This window comes from Tasmannia lanceolata, unplaced genomic scaffold (genome assembly GCF_043159265.1).
Source record: "Tasmannia lanceolata isolate RefF3 unplaced genomic scaffold, GAP_Taslan_0.1 ptg000019l, whole genome shotgun sequence".
Classification (NCBI taxonomy): Eukaryota; Viridiplantae; Streptophyta; class Magnoliopsida; order Canellales; family Winteraceae; genus Tasmannia; species Tasmannia lanceolata.
The window spans coordinates 29,314,983-29,328,026 of NW_027518696.1; positions in this window are offsets into that span (position 1 = coordinate 29,314,983).

Sequence of the window (13,044 nt, forward strand, 5' to 3'; positions counted from 1 at the left end):
AGATTTGAAGTCAAACTTTAAACCTAAAATTAAAAGACAACTAAAACCAAGATTTGTTTAAGAGATAAAAGATAGAGTAAAACTTACTTAGGGGCGGGAATCCACCATGGTTCCAGTTGGGATAATTAATTAAACCAAATTTTTACTTTAACTCATTATATAATTGATAAACAAGGTCTATGGAAGATAAGATCGAAATATGTCATTTTTCATGAATTGTTATCGATTATCTAACAAGATTTAAAGAATATATAGGGGTATATAATCTACTTCATCAACAATCAATCATACGAACGGGGAAAGCCGATGGCATGAATGATTGTGATAGAGCAATTATACAACCTATATATATGTACGTTATATTTGCATCATAAAAGATTTTTAATCAAAATTATTTCCCCTTCCCCATCGTTTCATCTAAACCCCAAGTAAGTGGGTTTAGTTGTTCATGGCGAAGGGGAAAATAAAAGGGATAGAAAATAAAAGAGATGCCATATGAGTACTTGAAAGGAAAAATAAAAGAAAAATAAATAACTTCTCCACTATTTTAGGATAAACTAGAGTTATACATCAAATTTGAACTAGAAATAAAGAAAATAAAATAAAAGAAACACTTATTCTTTTTCTTCTCCTTCAAACAATGGTTGAAGCTTTGATCACCCTCCTTCCAACTGTTGATTGTCTTGGTCACCTTCTTTAATGCTTTGCTTTTCACCCTTGATTTGAACCTTGAACTATTAGCTTGAATGAAAGAGTGCACCAAACACTTCACCAGAGAGAGTGAGAGTGTGCGTAGAGAGAGCAAGAAACAGAGGTTAAGGGAGAGAGAGAGAGTATGTAAGAGAGAAGAGAATTTGCAAAAGCCTAGAGAGCAAGGAAGAGTGTAGAGAGTATAAAACAAAAAGCTTCTAAAAGAAAAACAAAGGGATGAATTTCCAAGAAGAAGCCAATTCCCGATTTTCTCTTCCATTTAAATAGAAGAAATTGTTTCTTGTGTTGCCCAAAAAGTGACATGCTTACCTCGGATTTTCAACCATCATACTAAGAAACCTCTTATTCCAATTAAGATTATTGCCGTTGTCACAAGTTGGAACATGGCTTAATAGCAACTATGCCGTGGTCAATCAAAGATAGAATTTCCATACTAGAAATAAGCCAACACCATATTAAACTCCAAAATCATCAAGGTTTCTATTCATATGGGCACTTGCAGACGTCCATGATGAGACATAAATACGGCGCCGCTCCCAAATCTCGCCACGTGTCGTCCATGCACCAATAAAGCCTCACCATCATAAAGAAAGGCGCGGGAAACGACAAGGCCGTGCGATTACGACACGTGTCACCTTCTCGCCGTCCAAACCTCATCATCACAAATTATGAAAGGGATTATCCAGCGAAACCACGCCCGTCGTCTAGACAGAGGGACGGCCCAATTCCGCCAAGGAAGATTTTCTCTCCATAATGATGAAAAGGTTCGCGCGCCATCCTTTAAAAAGGAGGGGAGGGGAAGAAGAGAGGGATCGATCTTTTTTTGATTTCCCGTAAGACAACCGGAAAAGAAAGAGGCAGGGCAAGTAGCGGAGGACGCCGGGAACTTAATCCCCTTCTCCCCGCTAGTCCCCTCCGACCCATCCACCCACACACCAAGAAAAGAACCCGCGCCTTGGCCTTGGTAAACCTGATCGAACCCTCTCCTCTTCTCGCTGTCCTTTATATTGATTGATCGAAGAATCTGACTTGGGTGTGAAGTGGTCGTCCGGGACCCACCCCGGATCCCCTGACCCCCTTTTGTTTGTGATTGCAGACCCCGCAGAGGCCCTCTACTAACCGCGCGATCGCAGACCCAGATTCAGACGCCATCATATTGGCGCCATCCGTGGGACTCGTCGAGTATTGAACGCCTTATGGCGATGAGAAACCACACCCAACAGTAAGAAATAGGGGTAATGACCAGAAGCCAGGCTCAACACGCACAAACCCACGCCTCAAGTTCCCGGGAGCCAAACTCACCGGTCTCGGGCCGACACCAGCCCTCCTCCAGTGCACCGCAAATGGTCCCCACCATGGAAATGTTCAACGAACTCTGCCAAGAGCTACTCCAACGCTTGCCTCCGCCGGAACCTCCGGCCCCGGGGAGGCCCTTGACAACACATGACCAGACGGAAGCCTATGACGAAGGTGACGAGGAACAGCCGGGGGAGCGTCATCCCCGGCGAAGGCGAGTACCGGCCCGCCGGACGCCATCCCCATCGGCAAATAGCCCTTTGCCTCCCACAGCTAGGGGACACCAGCGAAACGACGGGAAGCAAGCTACGCTAAGCCGCGCTCCCCCTGCATGGGCTGCTCGTTTCCAGGTACCGCCTCCAGCTTGGACGGAGGAGGTAGCAACCTCAGCGCAACCCCCAGGTATGGACCCGATAGCCGACTTGCAGAGGCAAATCCGAAAAGTAAAACTGGAAATGAAAAAGCCCTACGCCCACGGCATCCTCGACGAATGGGAGAGGGACACGGCATCCCCGTTCACCTCGGAGGTCTTAAAGACCCCAGTTGAAGCAGGAATAGACCTCTCCCGTTTCGGTCTGTACGATGGAAGCACAGACCCCCTTGAGTTCCTCCAAACTTTCAAAAGGGTAATGACGCTCCGGGGCACGTCGGACGGATTTATGTGCAGAGATTTTGCCTCCCTGTTAAGAAAGACCGCTAACGACTGGTACATGAGATTGGAGCCCGACTCCATCGCATCCTTCTACGAATTCAGAAGGAAGTTCAGCGCAAGGTTCGCCAACAACCGCCTCCGCCACGACCCAGCGGATGCCCTCTTAGCCCTCCGACAAGGAAGAAACGAGACCCTAAGAGACTTCATGTTGAAATTCAACGCCGAGCTAGCCCAACTTTCCAACATGGACGTCCAAATAGCGGTCGCAACACTGAAGCATGCCACCACCGACCCGAATCTCAAACTGCACCTCACCCTCAAACCACCACGGGACCTGTAAGAACTTGAATCCAAGGCTGACAAGTTCGTACGAGCGGAAGAAGCCTGTGCAAGGGAGCAGAGCCGACCCATCCCCGAGGAAAGAAAAAGCGACGATGGCCGAAGGGTCACAAGGCCACGGGCCGGGGAAAGACAAGCAAGCCGGAACCTCGTCCCCGTCTTTGAAAGGCTCGGGAGTGCCCCCCTGAAGGTTCCTCTCTCCCATGTCCTGCTTGCTATCAGAGATCAGGGTCTCCTGACCCCCCCAAGAGAATGGCCACGGACCCAAAGAAGCGGTCCACAAAAAAGTTCTGCAATTTTCACGGGGACCACGGTCACGAAACCGACCATTGTTTCCACCTCAGGCTCCAGTTAGAAAAACTGGCCGAGGAGGGGCATCTAAATCAATACCTCAGGAGCCCCGTCGAAAACTCGCATGAAGCCCACCATCCCACCGATGAAACCAGAAGCGGGCGCCAGTAGCATAGCAGGCGCCGGTCAGGCAGCCTGAGCCGATCCAGTAGCCGGCGCCAATCCGGTAGCCGACGTCGATCCCCCAGCAGGTATCGCTCTCGGAGCAGACACCGGTCACGCAGCAAGCATGACACGCCGCTACCAGCGCCCCAAGAAAGAAGAGCCAATTGAACGCCCACAGGCCCACGAACAACCGCCTACCGTGATCGGAAAAATCAACATCATCGTGGGTGGGCCTGCGGCAGGAGAACCAACAACAGTTGGCCGGCGAGCATATGCAGAGCGGGTGTTTTCCCTGGAGATGCCTTCCAAAAAGGCCCGAACGGATCCTCCTATGGGACCCGATCCCGCGAGAGGGGTGGGGCGCGAGCCGCCACGCTCTCTCTTAGTCTCTCGTACCCGCGCGATTGTGTGGGACCCCGATCCCGCGAGAGGGGTGGGGCGCGAGCCGCCATGCTCTCTCTTGGTCTCTCGTACCCACGCGATTGGCGTGTGCTCTTTTATTACTGATTTTAATTCATCTTTTATATGAACTTGGGATCACTAAAGCAATCTGAATTCCACACAAAAGATAGTGACAGAGTCGCCACCTAGATGTGGGATCTAGGACCCATAATTAACCAGAAATCTAGACTCGTTACCTGGTTACAAGAATGGAAGGTATGGGGAGTTATCCACCACATGCACCATTCCTGCCCGATAATCGGTCTCCAATTTCAAAAGTTAACTCTTTTGAATTTTTTTTAAATGGCTCATTTAACTCTATGTTAGTGTGCTAACTACGTGACATGCATCCTATGATCTAATTTCAATGAAGATCCTAAATGTGTATCTTGATTTCTTAATTTGTTTGAATTCAATCTAAGTGAAAGTTATCCTAAAATTCTAATTTCATGGAAGGTCCTAAATGATTTAATTAAGAATTTACAAGAAAATTAATATACAAAACCCCACAATTTGTTGTGGAGCCGACTCATGATTGGTATGCCATCAAGCATCCAACCTGCATACGTACCCAAGCCTCACTGGGATCAGAGTCGATGTAGTTCGGTGCACCTAAGCTAAGCTACTTATGCCTAACTCAACTAAGACACCGATCTAGATTGGATTGACTGTTTCAACAGTTTTAAGAGAAGTTATTTAATTCAAGTTGAAGATTTTATTATCCTAGGATTTCATCTAAGATGTTATATGATCTTATCTAAGTGCAAGTTGTCCCTTAGACTAATGCAGGTTAACCTACATCCTAGGTAACTAGGCTTGTCCTAGGGAAAATTTGGGTGACTAGTGTAACTAGACCTATGGCACGGTTGCTATCCATAGCAAACGTCTGTGATGAGGCTGGACTCCTAACTCTAGGACTCCCTAAAACCTAAGACTCCCTAAGACCTAGGACACGACCTGACATAAGTGTTCCTAAGTTGGGCTCTAATGGTTCTTATATCGGAAACCATAATCCAATGGTTCCGAAAGACATGAGATAAATTGATTCAAGTTCTTGAAGTTAATTAATTTCAGATTTCAAGGATTTTCGGTTTCTGGACATTTAAGGAATACCAAAGGTTCTAGGGTTCTCCAATTTCGGCCTCGAATGACATCCAAGGAAGGGAATCGTGCGCTCTTTCCTTGTGTAATTTAATACTTAGGTTATAGCACCTTATTGCCTGGCATATCTCAGGATTTCCGTGGACAGTAACCTCGGTGCCAATAACATGTTATAGCTTAAATATTCAAATTGTCAAAGATCGGTTGCAATTGAGATACGATTATGGACGCACTGGCCATTTTACCAGGGAAATCTAAATATCCTAAAAATTTAAAGAATTAATATGTAACAAAAATTTAAGGTTCTTTAGAAATTTTGATAATGATTTTTAATTAATTTCAATTTTGAGTGGATTTTATCAATTTTAAACTGCATGAGTGATTTTACAAGTGAATTTATTGCAAACAAATTCGAAATGGATTGAAATTTCTACAGCAGCAAGATGGGAATGTATGTAGCTTACTGGAAAAGTTTTGCAGATTTTTACATTAAGCTCCTATTTAATTTTGATTTAACAATAATATGACCAGATTGTTAAAATAACACAGAAACTACTAGAAATAGAAATCTAAATTCATTTAAATTTCTACAGAAATAAGATATGGGTAAACATAGCATGCTGTGAAATTTTCATGAATTTTAAAAACCATTTACTACCAAGTTCGGATTTTACAATTTTAAGACCAGATTATGGATTTACACTACAACCCTTAGGAACCAAAATCCAAATCACTTGAAACTTGTACAAAAGCAAGAAATATAAAATATAAGACTACAGTAAAAATTTTAAGAATTTTAATTGTGATCTGATGTCAGTAAAAAGTCTCAAAAAATCTGATAATTTTCAAAGAAAACATTAAAGAATATATCAAACAAAATCCAAAAATTCTCAAAACTTCATGGTAGAATGTATCAGTATCATATTATTTTTCCACGAAATTTCATTAATTTTGGAATCTGTTTAGTATATATTTTATTTTTCTTCGTCAAAAAGATGTTTTTGAAGAGTTTTCTATTTTTAAATCACGATTTTCGAGAAAATTACGACTCCGAAAAATGTCCTCTTACCTTGTTTTGATGTGATGAACACAAGAAAAATTTGAAATTCCACAAAACAAATCATCCTGAGATAGCTATTTTTTCAACTTTTGTAATTTCTCAGCCATTATTGTAAATGAAATTCCACTCTTCACTCAAATTTTCAAAATCCTTTGATTCAATGTCTGATCCGATCCAATGGTTATTTTAGTCTATTTAAATAGATCAGTGTATTAAATTTCGGGACGAATCGGAATTGAAACACTCATGTAGATCATGATTTTGAGCACACACATATAATATTGAATTAAATTCAATTAAATGCTAAAAACCATGCAAAAATATATAAAGAATACCAAATAATCCTGGAAAAATCTGAGAATAGTGCACCTACCTGTGATGGAGATCCTCGCCGAAAATTCTGAAAAATCTCGCCAACGCTCGATCCTGCGTCCTTTCTTCCCTTTCTTTCTTTGCTTTTTTTTTATTTCCACCACGTTGATCGCGCTCCTTGTCTTTAGGGTGCGTAGATCCAAGGTATACGCTTTGTCGCACCCTTTTTTATGATGAAGAAGACCCAAAGAACACTCCAATAATTCTTGATTGTATGATGCCTTGGAGAAGAAGAAGGAATTCAATAATTCATTTTTTTTAAGAACACTTGAGAGAGAGATCATACTTCAAGGGAGAAAAGAAAAAAAATTTCTTGGGAGGAGAGAGAAAATGGACGAATTTGGATTTTTTCCCCCTTTTCTGGATTGTTTGCTTTGATTTTTATATATAAAAAAGTTAGGGTTAAGAGAGAAATAGCAATTTCCAATGTGAGAGCTCCCTTTTTGGCTTGTTTCCAATTTTCCTCCCTTGCTTTCTTTCTTTCTTGTTTCCAAATTGGATTTGATTCCAATCTTAATTTCTTGTCAATCAAGACATGTTATTCTCATTTCACATTGCTTCTTTGGGAGAAAACCTTTTTAAGCAATCATTCATCTTTTCCTTCTTTCCTTCTTTTCATTTTTTATTCTTTTTATTTTTCTTTTAACAAATATGATGTCACCATTGTGACATCATCAAGGTGGGTGCTCAACTCATGTGGGTCAACCATGTGGGCCACCCACCATCGTGGTTGACCCATATGGGTGAACCCACATGAGCTCCATCTTTGCGGGCTTTAGCCCAATGGGCCATTTCACACGGGTTTCAGGTTTTTCCGTAAAAAATCAATAAAATCTTTCTAAATTCAGCATTCTATATATGGACCCAACCCATTTGACATTTATGATGCATCCCTCACACATGATCGGACCATCTTTTTTTGGGAATTAACTTTTTGGACCAAAATGCCCCTACTTGACTGTTAGACATCCAAATGCGACCAAAATACCCTCAGATTGGTTCACACCTAAAGGGAAAAATTAAAAATGAAAAGTCTTTGTGGTCAAACTTCAAAAATAGAAAATTTTAAAATTGGGTCCTTTCGGTGAGCAATATTAAACAGAATCATTTGGTATCCCCTGAAAATACCCAAAATGCCCTCAACACTTAAAATTTCCAAATTAAGCGAAATTCCTGAGAAATTCTAAATTTAGCAGGTTTTCCAAAATTCAGGAAATCATTCATAATCTCTCAGACATATTTCGGGGATCAAAAGAATTACACAGGAAAAGACCAAATTACCCCAAGGTGCTAGAATTTTGGCGAGACTAGGGAAAACCCTGAGAAATTCTAAAAATAGCAGATTTTCAGAAATTTATGAACGGACTCAAGATTTCTTAGACACAACTTAGGGACCAAATATGATATGTTTGGAAATGTCTAAAATACCCCCAAAGTGCAAGACTAAGAGAAAATCTTGAGAGATCTAAATTTAGCAGGTTCCCCAAAGCTTACGAAATTACTCATAATCCATCAGCCGTACCCTCGAGATGGTTTTGGACCTATGAGAAATGATTGAAATATCCATAAGATGATGAAAATGTGGAAGCCACATGAGTTTCCAAAAATAGCAGCTTTTTCAAAATTTGTAAAATCACTCAAGATTTCTCAAATATAACTCGGGGGTCAAACGAGACACATCGGGAATGACCAAAATACCCCTGCAGTGCATAGGCAAAAATGAGGGAAACCCTGAAAATTCTAAAATTAGCAGGTTTTTTCATTTGCTTGGAAACTTGAACTTTCATCTTTCAGAGGCCAAAGGAACCCCCTAGAGACCTTCAGGATTGCGAACCAACTTCAAAACTCTCATAATGAAATGAAATCTACCCTAAAATACATGGATGCCTAATCTAATGCTGAATACGGATATAAAAATTGATGATACTACCGAATCTTTTGCTTTTTAAAGCCTAGCAAAATGAGGGTGTCTACAGATTGGCGTGTGCTCTTTTCTTATCGATTTTAATTCGTCTTTTATGTGAACTTGGAATCACTAAGGTAATCCGAATTCCACACAAAAGAGAGTGACAGACTCGCCACCTAGATGTGGGATCTAGGACCCATAATTAACCAGAAATCTAGACTCGTTACCTGGTTACAAGAATGGAAGGTATGGGGAGTTATCCACCACATGCATCATTCCTGCCCGATAATCGGTCTTCAATTCCAAAAGTTAACTCTTTTGAATTTATTTTAAATAGCTCATTTAACTCTATGTTAGTGTACTAACTATGTGACATGCATCGTATGATCTAATTTCAATGTAGATCCTAAATGTGTATCTTGATTTCTTAATTTGTTTGAATTCAATCTAAGTGAATGTTCTCCTAAAATTCTAATTTCATGGAAAGTCCTAAGTGATTTAATTAAAAATATACAAAACCCCACAATTTGTTGTGTAGCCGACTCACGGTTGGTATGCCATCAAGCACCCAACCTGCCTACGTACCCAAGCCTCACTGGAATCAGAGTCGACGTAGTTCGGTGCACCTGAACTAAGCTACTTATGCCTAACTCATCTAAGACACCGATCTGGACTGGATTGACTGTTTCTACAGTTTTAAGAGAAGTTATTTAATTCAAGTTGAGGATTTTATTATCCTAGGACTTCATCTAAGATGCTATATGATCCTATCTAAGTGCAAGTTGTCCCTTAGACTAATGCAGGTTAACCTACATCCTAGGTAACTAGGCTTGTCTTAGGGAAAATTTGGGTGACTAGTGTAACTAGACCTATGGCACAGTTGCTATCCATAGCAAACGTCCGTGATGAGGCTGGACTCCTACCTCTAGGACTCCCTCTCTTCATTAGGAATTTTACGAACACTCTTTCTCAACACTTGCTAAAGAAGATGGAAAACACGGTGGAAATGATCGAAAAGATCGAGATAATATACGAAACGGACACGGAAATAGAAAATACTATAAAACCGATAGATGAACACCAACTTCTTTGTTGATTAAAGCGGAGCAAAATGGGGTGTCTACAGATGCCCCTCTTTGGTAGAGATGATGTTGTCATTGAATAACAAAGCAAAAGTGACAACACCATTTTGCGCAGCGTTTTGCCAACAAAGGACTCTCTAGACAAAATGCAACCTAAATGTGAATGCATGCAACCTATCATAATGCAACACCCTAGATGAAGTCCTAGAATTTGAACATCTATCAAAAATCATTTACCCTAAACACCATGAGATGATGGTTTAGAATAACGGAGAATCGGATTTGCTCTAGGTCCAAAAATCTTGCAATCCAGAACAAAAGATGATTATGATGTGGCACCGTTTTCGAACGGGCAATGAAGGAATGGGATACCATTTTCAAACGGATTTTCGGAGGGAAAGGAATACCGTTTTTGAACGGTTTCAGAGGAAATAAGATGCCATTTTTAAATGGTCTCAGAGAGAATGATGGACGACTTTCGAAAGATTTTTAAAGAAAACGAAGTATCATTTTTGAATGGGCTCAGATAAAATGCGATACCATATTTGTATGGGTCCAAAGAGAACAGGACACTGCAATTATACAGACCCAGAGGAAATGAGACACCAGAATGAGACACCGTATTAGTACGGTTTCCCAAAAGAATATGAGATACCACATTTGTATGGATCTCAAAGAGGACTAAGAGACCATTTTTGAATAGACTGAAAAAGGATGAGATACTGTATTTATACGACTCTCAAGAGAGTTAGAGACCATTTTCGGATGGACCTGGAGAGAATGAATCAACTTATTTATACGAATTCTACGGAAATGAGACATCTCATTTATACGATGCTCAAAGAGAATAAAAGACCATAGTTGTATGGACTCGAAGAGAATGAAATACCGTATTCATACGGAGCTCAAGGAAATGAGACATCACATTTATATGATGCTCAAAGAGAACAAGATATAATGGAATATCGTATTTATACGAATTCCAAGGAAACGAGACATCATATTCGTATGATGTTCGAAAAGAATAGAGAGCCTATTTTTGAATGATTTAGGGAGAATGAAATACCGTATCTATACGGATTCCATGGAAATGAGACATCACATTTGTATGATGTTCAAGGAGAATTAAGAGACCGTTTTTTAATGGACTCGGATAAGATGAAATACCGTATTTTCACGGATTCCAAGAAAATGAGACATCACAGTTGTATGATGTTCAAAGAGCGGAGACCATTTTCAAATGGCTTGAAGAGAATGAAATAGCGTATTTATATGGATTTCAAGGAAAATGAGACACCATATTCATATGATGTTCAAAGATAACTCAGAGATAATGGAATACCGTATTTATACGAATTCCAAGGAAATGAGACATCATATTCGTATGATGTTCAAAGAGAAGAGACCATTTTCAAATAGACTCAGAGAAAATGAAATAACGTACTTATAAGGATTTCAATGAAAATGAGACACCATATTCATATGATGCTCAAAGATAGTTCAGAGATAATGGAATATCGTATTCATACGAATTCCAAGGAAATGAGACATCATATCCGTATGACGTTCAAAGAGAAAATATCATTTTCAAATGGATTCAGAGAGATATGATAATTTGAGTTTTGACAGAGATTATCAGAAAAAGGAAATCGAAATCTCCATTTAACAATTTTGGAAGCAAAGGATTTAATAACACCATGCAGCAAAGGACTTTCAGGGCTTGAATATGAGATGCCACTTCATTAGCAACCTGCCCCAGTTTGAGGCATTCTAACATTCTTCTATTCATTGACCAGAGATCATTCTTCAAAGATTTTTCGCCATTCATGACAGTCTCGCATTTTCCAAGTTTCTCAGAACCTGTTAATGAACCTGTCTTCAGAGTGATTGCACCCTACAATAATTCTTAAAATAGAATTCTTAAAAAATTTTCTAAAAATAGAACCACAGACATTTGTAATAAAAAAAATAAATAAGAAAGATTACTCAAGTGATGTCGTGATGCTTCTGACTTATCAGTATTTTCATTTGGGTTAGGCTGGCCTCTTTAAAAGAATATTTCTCCATTGATAAACATCTTCACTTATTTTTAAGACAGTAATACTTCATTTATTTTTCTATCAACTTTCTGATTGCTAGAAATTAATGCCCCTAGTTTCAGGAATTGTGGTTATTAGCTTTGCCTGACCTACTGTGAGCTCAGAGATCGGTATAATTCTTCTGGCGTGAATCCAATCTTACCACGACCAAGTCTCCCTTTTTGGATTTTCAACTTGGCGGACCGCTCGGCCTTAACTTTTGCCTGAATCGCCTTTTCAGGTTTCCCTTAACTTTTGCCTAAGCCGCCATTTCAGGTTTTCGACTTAGCAAAGGAATGATCCTAAATTTTGCCTAGATCGCCTTTTCAGGTTTTCAATCTAGCGGATCTTCAAGCTCCATTTCTTTTTTTTTTTACTTGAACACCAAAAGGACTTTATAGGTAGGATAGGGCTTTTCAAAGAATGGCTTAAGGTTTTGCAAGGGTTTCGACCGAACCTGTGAACAGGTTGCCTACGTATCCCAGTGTAGGAATCAGGTCATGCGTAGTTCAGGGCGAATGCCCCTAGTTTGAAGGTATTTCAATTTTTCTTTTTCTTTTTGCATGGATTTTTTTCTTTTTCTTTTTTTTTCTTTTCAACTTCTTTTTTGAATAATTGATTTTCTTCTTTTGGAACAACCGAACTCGGTTTGACCGAGCTGCCTACGTACCCCAGTGTAAGGATCAGGTCCTGTGTAGTTCATGGCAAATGCCCCTCGTATATTGGGTTTTGAAGGAAAATGTTATTTAGTCTCAAAAGGGTTTGCAAAAGGTTATATATATATTTTTATTTTGGGTTATGAATTTGGGATTTATTCGGCCAAAGGACGGCCTTCTGGTGTTCAAGCATAGAACCTCTTGAGTTGATCAAGATTTGTTGGTTCTGGCAATATTTCTCCATTTAAATTACGGAGCTTGACGGCTTTTTCGGGTAAGATTTGGTCCACAATGTATGGTCCTGACCAATTTGGTTTGAACTTGCCTCTTGGATCAAACACTGGTGCTCGGTTCTCTTTCAGAACAAGATTGCCCTCTTCTAGATCTCTGATTTTAACCTTTTTATTAAAAGCTCGGGTTATTCTGCGCTGGTAACCCTGTACATGGTAAAGCGCTTTTAACCTCTTCTCGTCTAGCATGTTCAACTCTTTATATCTGGCATCTGCCCATTCATTTTCTGGCAACTTAACCTCAGTCAATACTCGGAGCGAAGGTACACGGATCTCAACAGGTACCACTGCTTCCATCCCATAAACAAGAGAGTAAGGGGTTGCCCCAGTTGAAGCTCTAATTGATGTTCTGTAAGCCCACAAGGCGTACGGTAACTTATTCGACCAATCCTTATAACTTTCTGACATTTTGCTAATGATAGTCTTGACATTCTTGTTTACAGCTTCTACCGCTCCATTTGTCTGCGGCCGATAAGGTGAGGATTTATGATGCTTAATCTTGAACCCTTCGCAAAGAGTGATTACTTCTTTCTTGAAATGAGATCCGTTATCTGAGATAAGTTCATGGGGAATTCCATATCTGCATATGATATTGGTGCGTATG